Genomic DNA, 16,417 nt, shown 5'->3' with positions numbered 1-16,417 from the left:
TAGAAACATTTCATTTAGGTTTGCATGGCCATTGAAACATTTCATTTAGGTTTGCATGGCCATAGAAACATTTCATTTAGGTTTGCATGGCCATTGAAACATTTCATTTAGGTTTGCATGGTCATAGAAACATTTCATTTAGGTTTGCATGGCCATAGAAACATTTCATTTAGGTTTGCATGGCCATAGAAACATTTCATTTAGGTTTGCATGGCCATTAAAACATTTCATTTAGGTTTGCATGGCCATAGAAACATTTCATTTAGGTTTGCATGGCCATTGAAACATTTCATTTAGGTTTGAATGGCCATTGAAACATTTCATTTAGGTTTGCATGGCCATCTTGTCCAAAAGCTGATTCAGCGGAATCATAATTAGTTTGTTGCTGCGGAGGACAATAGACCAGCATAATAATGTATGACAATGGTTGAAAGTAAAGCCTATGCACTAATTATTATTCCCTCATTATAACACTGTCCTTGAGTCGCTAAGTAATGTATATACTTGCGTTTAAGTTTGGTCCACTTGCAAACCAAGTAGACCCTGATCTGTCTGTGCATGCTGCAATGGCAGATCTGTGACTGTGCAGTTTGCATTTGTATTAATCATGTCATTATATACAGTGTACCATCTTACTTTGAGATAGCCTTATAATGAAGTAGACAACATGTATAATTTTTCCAACTTAGTTTCTGTTAACCATCAGGGCATTGTATGTCAAAATATTAAAAATCGGTACATATACATATTACGATTTTTTGATGACCCAGTCTGTTGTATAATACTTCTGTTGTACATATTCTATTATCCGTCTATTCTCATATTCATCATGGTCATGGTCCTGCACCCTGACAAATAATTGGGAGTTCAACTGTATTTTGGTTGTGATGATGATGATGGATGAAGATGGGGAAGGAAGCTCTCCTAGTTAACTAAAAGCATCATACCCCGTCTTTCTAAGTAAGCTCAGTTCTGATTATGTTTGTTATTTTGATTATGCCATAATTGCAAGTGATTATATTATATTATTTGACATATTTTGAACTTAACCTTTAGTTGACACTGTTGTGATGAGGTGTTATAAGATGTACATTATATGTTATGAATCTTAAGTTAACCCACCTTTCTTACCCATAATACCTACTGACCTACTGTCTTACCTAACCATCAACAGTCTACTGTCATTGTATTGATCTGTGTGGTTGCTATATACAGGTGTGCACATATACACCATTACCATTTCACAGTGGTTTCAGGACAATATGTTGTATGCAAAATGACTGCATTATACAAGCCATCTTGTAGCAAGGGAGTACTGTATTTTGATATATATTATATCTGTTTTATTATAAAGGACTGCATTATACAAGCCATCTTGTAGCAAGGGAGTACTGTATTTTGATATCTATCATATCTGTTTTATTATAAAGGACTGCATTATACAGGGGTAGCTAATAGCAAGGGAGTACTGTATTTGATATCTGTTGTATCTGTCATACAAAAGGACTGCAATATACAAAGTCAGCTTATAGCAATGAAGTACTGTTTTTAATATCTATCGTATGTCTTGTACAAAAGGACTGCAATATACAAAGTCAGCTTATAACAATGAAGTATTATTTTTAATGTCTATCGTATGTCTTGTACAAAAGGACTGCAGTATTAAAAGGCAGCTAATAGCAAGGGAGTACAGTGTTTGATATATATTATATTTGTCATTCAAAAAGACTACTTTTTACAAAGGCAGCTGATAGCAATGGATTGCTGTATTTGATAGCTAAGGATTTAGGCAGTAGGTTGTATAATGTACACAGCACATATGAATGGGGATTTTTTTGGGCAGTTGGGGATGGCACTTGAACCCATTATTATGGGAAAAGCATTGATTAATTGGGAATAAACTTTTCATAAGTATATTGCTGAAATTTAATTCTGCATGAGGTCAGATATTTTTTCTTGGAAGTGGGGACCATTTACATCAGGGTTGGGCTTATTTTCAGTCACTGAAGCTTACAAAATGCTCCTATAAATACAATCTGTGGACCCTACAAAATGCTTATATAAATACAGTCTGTGGACCCTACAAAATGCTTATATAAATAGTCTGTGGACCCTGCAAAATGCTTCTATAAATACAGTCTGAATCTCTGTTTACATTAATGGATGAGATTTGGACCAGTTTGCTATCTCTCTTTGTGTTGACTGGCAATAAAATGAAACCAATGGTGTGTAGAGATAGTGTGGCACTGAAAGTGGGAGTGACTGGCAGATAGGGTTTCAAAGGTTATTTTCTACTCAATTAACTTAGTTGCCACAGTGGTGTTCTGTACTCTGGAGTTGGTAATGAACTTCATAGGAATAATAATGCCTTGCAAATGAAGGAGACTTTTCTGGGTGCAAGAGGGAGAGAGAAATAATAGTTGTAAGTATAGGAGGGGTGCAAACCAACAGGACTGAGTGTGTGTGTGTGTGTGTATTTGTATGTGTTTGTGTTTGTGTGTGTGTGTGTGTGAGAGAGAGGGAGAATAATTTAGTATGGGGCTATTTTCAGTTTTGCCTTCGAATTTGCCACTGATGGTGATGAAGATGAAACTGATGATCAGTGATGATTAAGTTCAGTAAATTTAATGAGAACTTGTATTGTTGTGGATAAAGTCTCAGTGTAACTTAAAATTTCTGAACACTGTATTTTCAAAAATGTTCAAGGTGCAGAGTGGTCTAAAGTGCTTACCATCACAGATCACTGTCATCTCACCTCTGTCTGCATGGGTTCAAGTCTCAGGCATGGCCAATGTGGGTATCTGTGAAAGCTTGCTAGTAGCTTCTTGTGGGTGATTGGTTCTTTCTGATGTTTTTCCCAGGTTCTTCCTCCACCATTTATACTGGTCACCATGTATAGCCCATCTAGTACTGAAACAGCAACAACATAAATGTTGTTTTTGAAATAACCTAGTAAAGAACATTTCCATACACAATGTATTTTAAGCCAAGAAATAAGGAATGTATGCTGAACATAAACTATTTGTAAACATGCACTCAAAAGCAAGTCATTAGCTTGCAGATCTTGAAATGGCTTTGATTATCCCCAACTTTAGCAACAGTTCTCTGACCCTTCCCACTTTTATTACTGAAAAAGATAACAGATCTTGAAATGGCTTTGATTAACCTTATCCCCAGCTTTTATATTTTGTCTACTGGCAAAAAGAGCCACAAACCAGCAGGAAAAAGATTTTTTCGATACCACATGAAGAATTAAAGTTTTTTGAAAAATTCATTTCCCATGTAGAGGCCATGACATTTTCAAGACTGAGGCACATCTGTAATATCTTTACTTTCACCAGCCTTTTGACTTGATGGGTGATTGTATTAAAAAGGTTATGTCACTCTTACTGTAAAAGATAACTGAGTTGGAATCTAGTCTTGTTCAGCCAGACTCTTGCATGGATCTATGAGATATCCACCTTTCGAGGTTCTGGTAGAATGCTGTTAATGGCACAAGGTGCTCTATTTCAAAATCTGTGTAAGATAACCAAAAAAATCACACTCAAAACATATCTAAGCATACTTTCTGTGATTATTCAAGCCGAGATTCTGTTGTTAGCTTACAAGGCTCTTCCATATGTAATCGCTTATTAGTTATGCCGACAAGTCAAGTCCAACTGCAGACTGCACAAACTCAGATATGCCATCATAATGCACCAGCAAATCTGGGTCAATGCAGTTTATTAGGAATAATCAGTAGAACAAACAACATGGACCATGAACTGCAGGTGCCTACAGTACAGCTGAATTGTTCTCTGAACAGCAGATCAAAATTACTAAATATTCAATCCAATGCTTGCACAGTCACTTAGAGGGAATGTCGGCAGGTGCATCATACTGTGGCAGATCAGGATCTTTACTGTTTGCTGTTAGACTCTGCTTACAAGTAAGTATATATGCTAAATAAACAAAACATTTAAACAGGTGCAAATTTAGGAGGTGTGTCTCAACCAGGCACTGAAACTCCCATGTTCATGAGAAAAATGTCATTCTGTCATGGTGACATTTATGTAACTTCTTTTCATCAGTCAGTCAAATTATTTATCCAAATTGTATTTTTTAAATAAGCTTCATTTTGATGTTATACAGAAAAATGTTTTGCATGAGACCCATGTTTTTCTGAGCTCTCTGGAGTCATTTGAGGAGATTTGTTAAACAAGCTAAACTAAGTTGTGAATGCCTGTCAAACAGAACTAGACCTTTATGCTCCAATGGCGGCATGTCAGATGTAATGAACAAACACCTGAACTGCAACAAGCATTCTTTATTTGTAATAATATATGTTGATTTTAATGGCTCTTTAACATTGTTAGTATGATGAGGAAACGAGAGCTAAGTGCTTTCCCAAGGACACATCAGGGCAGCCAACCCTGGCTGACCTTGGTGGATACTGAACCTATGTCCCTTGGATTAGTAGTCAGACACTCTACCCTCTGAGTTGCAGCAGTTGTCTTGATGCCAAGACAATATTCTATAAATGTTCATTTGTAAGCGAATATATAAAGCAGCCTTGTTTACCTTGTCCATTTCAGACTGGAATTAAGCGTGCAAGGTACATTACAGTTAAACCTGTCTTGAAAGACCACTGCTATGAGAGACCACCTGTATTGAGAGACCATATTTTTTTGGGCAAAAGAGGTGGTCTTTCAAGACAGGTTCAATTGCAGTTGAAAAGAGAAATATTCATGCAGAAAAGAAAAATTATAATGAAATGTTTTTGGGAAAAATTATGATTTTCATTTTTACACAAATTACCAGGGCAGTGGAAAAAGGAATTCAGGTCTAATGTCCACCATGTAGATGGTGTGCATTATACATCATATTCGACCATTTTTTATTAAATGTTTAGTATGCACTTAAAACATGAAGATTAATTAACATAAGAGCAAATGTCAACATAAAACACCTTGCTTTGATAATTATGTGCTGTGCTAATTAATAAGTGTGGTTTTCTCAGCTTTGGTGATAGGTCAGTTTAATTACTTACTTCATCAGGAAACTTGTCCTCATTATGTACAGTTTATATGGTTAGTAGATGTATCGTCTTCTAGGGGTGAGTATTCTCAGCTGTGATATATTGATATTAATTATTGTATGTACTGCTGCTTATTGCTACCTACAGTTTGTAAACCCATGTCATATCAACTGTCAGCTTGATTTGGTGAAGGGCAAGGTTTTATAATAAAAATTCTACCAGCTGTGATTCTCCACATTTTTGGGGAAAAATGAGAATAATTGGGTGTGTGGCCAGGCAAGAGATTGAGTTTGCAGATTAAAGGTTTGTATTGACCAGTTAATTATATGGATGATGAAAAAGCATGTAGTCCCTCCAGAATGGCACTTGCTTTTAACTCCTGGAGATTCTTTTTATTTTCACCTGAAATATTGGTAGGAAACACATGTTTTGTTTCACAAGATGCATAGTAATATTCACAAGATGCATAGTTGTGTTAAAGATATTGTTTTGGAGTGATTGTTTTGCATCTTTTGTTGACTACATATCTGAAACTTATCCTACTTTTGGCAAATGTCCACCTGTCTTTGTGCAGTTCAGACAGGTCTGCTTTAGTTCTCAGGCCAAGTATCTAAAATCCAGACACATGCGTGAATGACATGGGTCTAAAAGCAATCACTTGATTATTTCCCTATTGTTTGCAATTTTGTTGGATCCGCTTTTTGGTTGGACAGCATATTCAAACCTTTGAATACAGCTAAACACAATTTGTTTCTCAGTGTTCATGCTAATGAACAGTGTGTCGTGATTTATTGGACATATGAGATAGACACCACAGTATGGATGCCTATGCTACATATGAGTTCGTGGATATATTTTGTTTTTTAATGTTCATGATGAAACAAAGAGGAATAAATGATAACAATGCAAGGTTAGCTTATTTCATTTTATTTTCAAATAAGTGTTTTGTTCATCTACTTTATTACAATGTGCAGTTGGGCAGGCAAATTCAACACAAAATTATTTCGTTTCTTAAGTCTTATGACATATGACCTAGGTGAACAAGTTTCAACAATAGTTCTGGGACAGGAAATTTTTTATTTATTTTATTGTGTCCCATTATGTATGCTAAATACAGTAATCATCAAAATATTAATCTATTGCAGGTGTTGCTAACTCTAGAGTATTTTCGATTTGGGTTTAATTCATGCATCTTCACCTGAAGCGAACACGACATGCACAAGTTTCATCAAGCATACATCTACACTTCACCGACATGTAATCTGATCATTTATAGAAAGCAGTTTGACATCATTTTTAAAAACAAAAGAGCATAGGAAATATTGAAAATCTGAACAATGTTGATAACATAGGATTTTGTAATTTCTCTGTAAATTTTAATTGAAAAGATTGTGAGAATGCTGATTGGCTAGATAGCCAATGAATCAAAATTAGCCAAGGGCTGTAATTTAGGTGCAGGGTTGCGTGAATGTACAGTATGCATGTCAGCTTGACATATAACTTAGAAATTTGATTCTTTTTCGTGCAAGTGATAGGTAAATGTGACTAATTGATCAAGAGAAGATTTGTTAAATTTTTGGTATGGAATTGGATGCTTGAATGCAACAAGAGCTCCTATTCCCAACTCTCCTCGCCACTTTCAACCCCTTCTGTTACAGCCCATGCCTGTGTCATTCAGGCTTATTTGACTGTTATTGACCACCAACCATGACTGAAGTATAATGGTTCAGATAAACCACAACCAGTTTAGCTAATACAGTAAAACCTGTCTTGAGAGACCACCTGTTTTGAGAGAACAGGATCTCCATACACAGATTTATTGATTATATAAAGTTATGACCTGCTATGAGAGACCACCTGTCTTGAGAGTTATTATTTTGGCAGAAGAGGTGGCTTTTCAAGACAGGTTATACTGTAGATTGCGTGGAAATACTAATATGGAAGAACTTGTAGTAGCATGAATTATGATATGGTAGTATATCATGCACATTGATATTTTACAATATTTTGACACCACTATTAGCATCAGCACCAAACTTATTTCTGCCACACTTGTAAAGTAATTGTTGAACATCTCTGCTATCTATATTTTAGATCATGCTGCTTGATTTTCACTCTCTTGGGACACCACGGAGCTGAAAACCTTTTTTGTAAGGGTTAAGTTCCTGTAAAATTATTTTCATAAAGTGTTTTGGCTGTTTAATATTATTTCTGTTTTTATTCCTCTATCTGACAAATATGTACCAGTTGAAATATAATAATGTTGAGGACCTAGATGATAGCAGTAAACATGTCAATCAGTATTATAGTAAGTTGGAAACAGATTTGCAAAAGTTGGAGGAAGTTATCTCTAATCTATACCTGATACTGTCAATCTTTAGTTTTGGCTGATATCATTGGATATCATCCTTGTACCAAAACTGATGATACACGGCAGTGGCAATATGATAACATCACTTCTGAATGACAAGTTCATTCCTGTTTGTTCATTTTGTTTGAGAAAGCGTTATCAATTGACAATCTTTCCCCTACAATTTAAATTGAAGCTACCTACATGAAATCTCAATGCTTTGTTATCACATGTTATGCTGCCTGCCTGCATCAGTTGCCCTCCTCCTTTTCCAGACCATGACCGAAGGCATAATCCAAAATAGTTTGTGTATATATATATATATATATATATATATATATATATATATATATATATATATAGACACACACACACACACACAGTGTGACCACACTATAGCATGGTAGCTGGGAGCCATAGAACCCGACTATGTTATAGACTGAGCCATGTTAATAAACAACCAGGTCAGTGATGCATGTGCCTCAAAAAATTGCAGGTAGGGTGGGTAGGTAATAAATGCAGGCAGTAAAATGTGTGCTTCATTGGCACAGTTGCCATCTTAAATTGATGGCTTATTAAATGGGAAATAAACCTATAGTGAAACCAGAAGGCATATATAATATTTTACTTTATTTAGAGAACCACGGATTGGTACATATATGTGTATACTGTTTATATTATATATGTCTTATGTATAGCATGAATAGAGTATCAACACTGAGAACTCACCCGCGAATCTCATCACATACATTGAATCCACAATACAAGTAATTCCATCGAAAAAATGCACAGAGATTTAAAATATTCAATAATTTGTCACAGGTCATATTAGGTGTGAATTCAGTGGATAAACATAGCACAATCATGTAATGAATGATGAAGCACAATTACACATTGAATAGACTAACAGTTTTTTCCACTGATGCACCAGAAATTTAACAGTGGGTCAACGGACAATAGAGATGCAGGTGTTCTTGTCTGATGACAAGGATTAGTACAGAAAATGGGGGTGTTCTGAAGGATTTAATTCTGAGTGGAAAGATGAGGGATTTTACTTACCATCCACACACAAATGTCAGTCTATAATGATATATTAATTACTAGTGAGCGACCAAAAATCTGAGGAAAGATAGATTATGAGATAATGCCTTGTCCGGTTGATCTCCGCTAAAACAAATGTCAACAACAAGAAAAGCAGATATCTCACAAATTACAGTACTCGTGCTTGAGGTCAACATCAGCGGATTATGATATAACAATGCACGTTTAAGATGGTCTGTCACTATGGACAAAGAAATTGTTTATGTAACAATTGCAGCTTCCTTTCATGGGGCCTCTGAATTTCTTTGCTCCAAACCAATGGTTGTATATACAAGTTTAAACAGCCAACAATATCGCCAGTAAAAAAAATCGCCAGTAGGTATATTTTGCATCAATAAGGAAAATAAAATCGCAGTCCCAGAATAAACTTTTTACATTTTATTTTCTGTACTTTTAAGAAGAAAAAACTATTTTTTTCATGTACAAGAAAAATACGTATAGAATTCCATGATAATTTGGATTATTCATGCACAATCTCTGACCCAAAATGATAATAAAATTTGTTATTTTTTTTCGTACTCTAAAGAAAGATTTTTTTCGCATGCGAGAAAAATACATATTTATAAAATTTCGGGAGCCATGCCATGACTGTTATCTCAGAATTTGTTTGTTTTGTTTTGTTTTTGTGGGGTTTAACGCCATTTTTCAGCACACGATAGGCTATATATGGCGGCCAGTATTAATGGTGGAGGAAGAACCCGGGAAACCCCCAAAAAGATCCACCGACCCACGAGAAGCTACTGGCATGCTTTCTCACATACCTACATTGGCTGAATCTGAGACTCGAACCGGCGCAGACAGAGGTGAGATGGCAGTGATCCGTAACGGAGAACGCTTTAGACCACTCGGCCACTCGGGGCCCCCTCAGAATTTGTGTTATACAGTAATGGAGCATGCTATAGCAGGATCACACACACACACACACACAGGATGTGAAGGCATGTAATAATGTTTTTGGCAATTTTTGTTTCTTTTGCCTTTGAGCCTTCTATCGGTAACCTTTTCACAGGTACTGGGTGAATTTGTCAATTTTAGAGAAAAGTTTAGTTATTTACATATACATACAGATGGAGCTGATCACAATATCAGTGCTTTTTAAAATGTTACTGAAATAAAAAAACCTAACGCATATTGGACCACTAGTGCTTATCATAAGGTAACTACCAGATTTGTCTTCCATTATTCTTTTTTGTGGTAAGGTGACTGATTGATTGAAATATCAGTAGACAGAATAAATGATTAAGTGGCGGCTTTATTGATTTATTGATTTTCTTATATGTGGATAGTCCATCCTCTCATTTTGTTTATAAGGGAGAATTTTTCAGCAGAAATATATTACAGGTTAAATTTAGTTTTACTTGACTCAGAAGTAAATTATTTATTGTTTTTTTATACAGTAATTGAAAGTTTGAAGATGAGATAAATAGTGAGAAGTAGACATTTCATGGAAAACTCCATTGATATACTGAAGGAAAATAGCAGCCTACAGACAATGAAAGTAAATTATACTAAATTGACACCGTCTTAAAAGGGTCTATGTGACACGTTGCTGACAGCAACGACAATAATCATCAGTAACCATCAATTACCTGTACATTTATGAACTAGACTTGTCAATTGTCAAGTCTAATGCTGTCATTCATATCATACTGTACTTACTCGTATCTTATCCATACCTAACCATAAACAGTGTAAAGCCATATCTGCCTCAATGTGCACAATTGATTGATTGGAATGTTATGGTACACCAGCACTGTAAAGGCTATATTGCACCACAAAAAGTGGTTCATGATCAGTGAGCAGTAAAATAAACAATAAAAAAATCAACTGATGTAATGGTGACAACAGTATATGAAGGATTCTGTTCAAGAGGTAATGTAAATGGTATGTATTAGACGTTTGTGGTATAATACCAACATACGGGTATGCATTATGCTACTTATTCCAGTGGTGCTTTATCACTTTTGGGGCCCTGAGAGGCCAAGTGGTCTAAAGCGCTCTCTGTTACAGATCACTGCCATCTCACCTCTGTCTGCGTGGGTTTGAGTCTCAGATTCATCCAATGTGGGTATGTGAGAAAGCTTGCCAGTAGCTTCTCGTGGGTTGGTGGTTCTTTCTGGTGGTTTTCCCGGTTTCTTCCTCCACCATTAATACTGGCCGCCATGTATAGCCTAATGTGTGCTGAAAAATGGCATTAAACCCTACAACAACAACTTTTTCACTTTACTGTTACCACAGTAGTTTCTGTCAGTAAGGTGAGTTACTGCATAGTTTCTGCCAATAAGGTAAGTACAGAAATTCCAGAGCAGTCTTGTTAATGAATTTATGATGTTAACTGCAAGTTTTCATTTTACACAACAAAATTTAAAATTTCACTTTTACAAAACAGTTGTATTCATCACATATGCATCTTGTATGTTACAAATATAATTATATTCATGATCCTTTAATCACATACTTGACATGTGTCACATATGCCAAAATGGTATTATACAAAATATTTGGCCTAAATCCAACTTTGGATAATTTCAAATATTACAAAAAAGATTTTTTTATAGTTATTTACTAGCATGTATTAATGTGTTAGTACCTGTATTCCTTTTTAAAATTGTGACACTTTTAAGATTTTCAGGAGAGCAGATGTTTATTGTTTGAATTTTTCATCATTTCTCAAGTCTCCTGAATATTTACTGATATTTTTGTAAGTGTTTTATGCAGGTTGGCTAGTAAATTGTTTGCTTCAATGTCAACACTATTTTTTCAACTAGCACTCAAATGGCAGCACAGTTGTCTTTCATAATGTCACCTATAGTGTAAACTTTAGCATCCTGCTGCAAGTCACAATTGTTAACAGACACACAAAGCAAATTCTTCTAATATAAGGTACTGCCCATTTAATTTTTACAAGGTGGGGGACATACAATTTTGCTTTTGAGCTGAAACATTTTATCTCAAAGATAATTCAATTTTTGATGGGTTTAATATGGTGTTCAGTAAAAATTGCTATGAGCTACCTCTACTATGAGTGACCTCCTGTCATTTCTGACCACAATCGTAATGTATGGATCAATTTTATTATATAAACGCTTGTTATGAGTGACCACCTGCAGAATGCAACCAGCGACCGTAAAATGTCTCAGCAAAATATGCATTTTGACACTGCCATAAACAACCTCATCGCAAAACGAGGATAAACTCCACTGACCTTTATTTAATCCCTGTAAAAACGACCGCTCATACCGTTCTAAGTTATTTTTAAAAAAGTAAAAAATAGGCTGCTTACTGATGTCTGAATTTTTTAAACAATGCCTGTAGTGTTTCATAGTTTCTGTCATAAAGTTTATATAGATTATTTCTTAGTCTGATTCCCTGCTTCGTATTCTCCCTCTGTTGTTTTCCACTATTGGTATTGGGGTAAGCATTGCAGGGAGCATAAAAAGCAGCAAACCAGACTAATTGTTCCTGCACTTAGCCTGCTTCTCGGCCTTATTGTACGACCCGGCATTCCTATCAACGACCATATCATGAGAACAGACAGACACCACTAACAACTAAATGTAATCAATTGTTACAATGACTGCTTGAATATGTATGAGTGGCTTTTATAAGTATGACATTTTTGTTCCTCCATACAGAAAGAAATTATGGCCACATTGAGCTTTGTTATTGACAGCATCATTCCATAATGCCTGCCACTTACTAAATAAAAGACTTTTTGATGTACGGTTGAAATTCAGTATCAGGCATTTTAAAATCAGATGGATGCAGAGATGGGGTTGTTTTATGTCTACAGTTTATATGCATATGCAGAGTATACCATCTGTACTTGCCTATAAGCTGAGAACAACTGCAAACTGCATAGACCCAGAGTTGCAAAGTGTGACAGCAGATCCAGAGCTATACAGTTTGTTAGTTATCATTAGAAACATTAACTCTCCTGGTCCACTATGTGATGGCAGATTAGGGTCTGGTTTGTTTTGCTTGACTTGTGTGTCAGTACAAACAAAATGTTGTTTGATTTTCTTAAGATTTCAGGCAGCAGAAACTGAAATCTTTGGACACATTACGACTTTGTGACAGCTTATCTTTGGACCTTATTTAATGTAATACTTTTTACTTTATAATTATTATTTAGGTAAATACCATGAGGTTTATTTCGATATGGTTGTTTCATATCATCATGATAATTTTATAAAAAAGTTATTCTCAGCAAAGGGCATGGAAGATGTTCCTGTTCAAGTGTCTATTTGCTGGTCAGTGTTCTGATATGTTAGCGAATCTAAATGTAGAATATTCACATATGGGAACCATGGCTAACGAAGATGGTTCAGATGCCATGACTGAGGCTATATCTGCATGTAGAATGGTTGACATTTTGGAACCATGGCTGGCAAAAATGATTCTCAAGTGCCAAGATTGAGGTTACAGCTTATGGAATTGAATTTCATTGTTTTTTATTTGAGTTCTGCTGGTCATAGACCAATAGAACAATTCAAAGATGGTCTGCTGTTTTGAGGTCTGATGTCTGTTCATCCGTCCATCAGTAGCAGTTTATTGTTACAGCTAAATTACCTAAGGATTGCCATGAAACTCAACAAGCACATTCATCCCATGGTCTAGTTGGTCCTAAATGAAAATGGTGCTTCTTGGGTATCCAATATGGCCACCACAGCAGCCATCTTGAAATCCTTGTTATTGCAACTCACCTCTATAGCTGGTTGTATCAGTGATGATGTTTTCACTAAAATACATTTTTATATGTACAGTTTGGTTCATCATAAAAATGATAATGATCAGATATCCAATATCTGTCAGCCAGTATGGCCACCATGGAAGCAGTTTTGAACATCTTAATTGCTACTCCTTAATGGAAAATCTTATGAACATATTTTTTTTAAAATCAGAAGACTAATTATGATACCAGTATTCATTTGATGCAGAACAAAAATTGTGCTGATCTAACCACTGATAAGGCCAGCATGAAAATGTTGTTCACTGCACTACTTCTTTTGTTGTCTAGCTGGTATTAATCCATTTCCTTTGCCACTATCAATTGTATGCCATATCCAATGATGATGCATTGATTTCTGTTATGAATTAATAATAATAATAATAATAATTTCATGAGTGTAACTCAGTTACATAAAAGAACTAATCAGCCTTGATGCCTGCCTACATATATGTACAGATATATACTGAGTGCAATCAATCACAACCTTTGTCACAGATGCATGCTCACATACCAGTACATGAATGTACAAGCACTACTACACACATTCATGTCAGTTACAGATTCTGACAGACACATATGATATACATACTAACAAAGAAAGCTACTGTCAGTGTGCACTAGTCCAAGTTAAATTCATGCATAACATGTATGAAGACACATATATATAATATATACACATAAAGTTGCTGAAGTGACTTAATTAGGTCCGGTGTTATTGAATAAGACATCCATTTAATACACGTACCATAGAATGGTGATATGCTGGACGAACCTTTTATTTCTTTTGGGATAATAAGACATCCGTTTAATACACGTACCGTAGAATGGTGATATGCTGGACGAACCTTTTATTTCTTTTGGCATATTCCATGTAATGGCCACAGTGTTGACCTTGTGTGTTTCAGATTTTTTATGTAGCTTTAAAAAATTTCCAGTCAATTGCTACGATGTATGCACTGGGGCATCATGCCAAATGTAGCGTGATGTCTCACCCAGTCGCATTATCCTGACACCAAGCTGACCATTCCCAACACTAACTTCTTGATGCTGAGCACCTAGTGAGGTAGCTGTTAGTACCATTTTTCTAGAAATCTTTGGTCTGACTTGGCCAGGGTTTGAACCCACGACCTCACACATATGGGGTGGAGACTCTAACCACTAGGCCACCAAAGCGGTGCCACAGTGTTGAAAACTGTTTTAAATAATTGGGGGATGGGGGTGGAATTAGGAAGTGTGGGGCAGTTGGTGAATTAAGGTTTGCGATATTGCATGTTCTCTGCATTGAAAAGTATTTCCCAGGTAAACTGGTGTAGAATTAACATAAATTGTATACCGGTATATTAATTTGGCTTTTTGAAAGTGAAAAGTAGTTTTTTTTGGTATTCTAAATATTTGCTTAATATTAACATCTGGTTTATTTTCCTATTTCAACTAGGTTAAAGCCCACCCAAGGATGGGAACAATAAAAAGGAAAAAAGTTGTAAAAATTTGGATGAGCAAGTTTGAGCATAAAAATACGAAAAAGTACCGAAATTGTTTAGAATGTTTGATGCTGCCTCAAGTTTTGTACTGGTGGCCTCATGTGGCAATTTTTACACACAAAGAAAGACAAATGTATTTCATTCCAAAACAATACTTAAGTTTTTACAAATTACATTCAGCCTCATATTGACTATATATATACATATACATGTGTGTGTGTATGTGTGTAGATTATATATATATATATATATATATATATATATATATATATATATATATATATATAGTCAAAATGAGGCTGTTGTAGCTTTGTAAAAAATTAGTATTAGTATTGTTTTGGAATGAAATGTTTCTTTTTAATAATGGACTGTAGTCCAACATGAGAATTTGTTTTCTTTCTAACATGACATATGATCAGACCAAAGTACATTATTGTCATCAAGAATTTTGTTCTTGTTATTCATGGGGGCCCCGAGTGGCCGAGTGGTACAAAACGCTTTCCATCCATTACAGATCACTGCCATCTCACCTGTCTGCGTGGGTTCGAGTCTCAGATTTGGCCAATGTGGGAATTTGTTTTCTTTCTAATATGACTTATATGATTAGACCATTATTGTCATCAAGAACACTTAAGAATTTTGTCCTTGGAAATGACTTAGTTATTTATGGATCACCACCATCTCACCTCTGTCTGCATGGGTTCGAGTCTCGGATTCGGCCAATGTGGGTATGTGAGAAAGCTTTTTATGTGTTATTATTTAAACCTTTGTTGCATCTGTATTTAGAATCATACCATTCTTATTATTAAAGCTACATTTTAAAAAAAATCTAAATCCAAATGCATATTTATATTTTTTGTAACTATATACAGTTATTTATTGTACATGGGTATAAAATTCTATTTTAAGATATCAAGAGTGTGGACTGCATAAGATCTATAAATAGTTATTATTGTAGGTGTATGCAATCATTAATAATAATAAATAATAAGACCTGTTTGTGAGTTTTGGGTTGTTACCCTTAGAAGTTATTTCCCATCTGATAGGTTAGTTCACATGAATAGTTTGTTGAAATATTAGATTGAGTAGTACAATCTGTCACATGGGGTACATTCAGGGCCAAAGAGAGCAATCATGGGCCCTGAAGTCTTGGTAAGAAATACCCAAGCCGCTGCTAGTTCTTGTTCAAACCAAAAAAAAATTCTATAAAATTTAAAAGTGTTGTTTGGCCTGGGCACCCTTATGGGCCTGGACCCCTGTGATATATACCCAGTTGCCTCCTCCTCTTGTCAGCCCTGGGTTCATTGTGACATATAGTTGTAATAGACTCTAAAAGGTATATGTAAGGAGAGAAATGAGCAGTCAGCTTTATTTCCGTTGTACATTCATTCCTATTATATATTCTTATTTCGTATGTTAAAGTCAATCATATGTGTTTAATGTGTTTGGAAATTGTTTGAGAAGAAACATTGTTTAGATTATTGGCTTCTTCAAAGTCCTCATTGGAATATAATATTTTTCTGGGACTATTGTAAATTATTCAAAGAAGTTCTGGACAATGCCATTTTGATACATTGGGACTGTTGGCAGTCCAGTGCATTTGAAGATCTGAATATTTGATTATTTTGGACTTGAATAAAACCTTTAAAGGATTATTTGTAGTCAATTTATAATCTGTTAAGTTCCTCTTAAATTTTCATCTCATAACAATGATAATTGAATTATTTAGTTTTACA

General features: G+C 35.2%; 1 protein-coding gene across 6 annotated transcripts in view; it reads left to right on the top strand.

Annotated features, from left to right (window-relative positions):
• LOC149781286 (uncharacterized) overlaps positions 1-16,417 on the top strand; it is a 283,358-nt gene that overhangs the window by 90,620 nt on the left and 176,321 nt on the right. The window lies entirely within an intron of this gene.

This window comes from Sinohyriopsis cumingii, chromosome 15 (assembly GCF_028554795.1).
Source record: "Sinohyriopsis cumingii isolate HCF-2022 chromosome 15, ASM2855479v2, whole genome shotgun sequence".
Classification (NCBI taxonomy): Eukaryota; Metazoa; Mollusca; class Bivalvia; order Unionida; family Unionidae; genus Sinohyriopsis; species Sinohyriopsis cumingii.
Note: the sequence above shows the minus strand (reverse complement) of the source record. Positions and strands in the feature narration are given on the sequence as shown.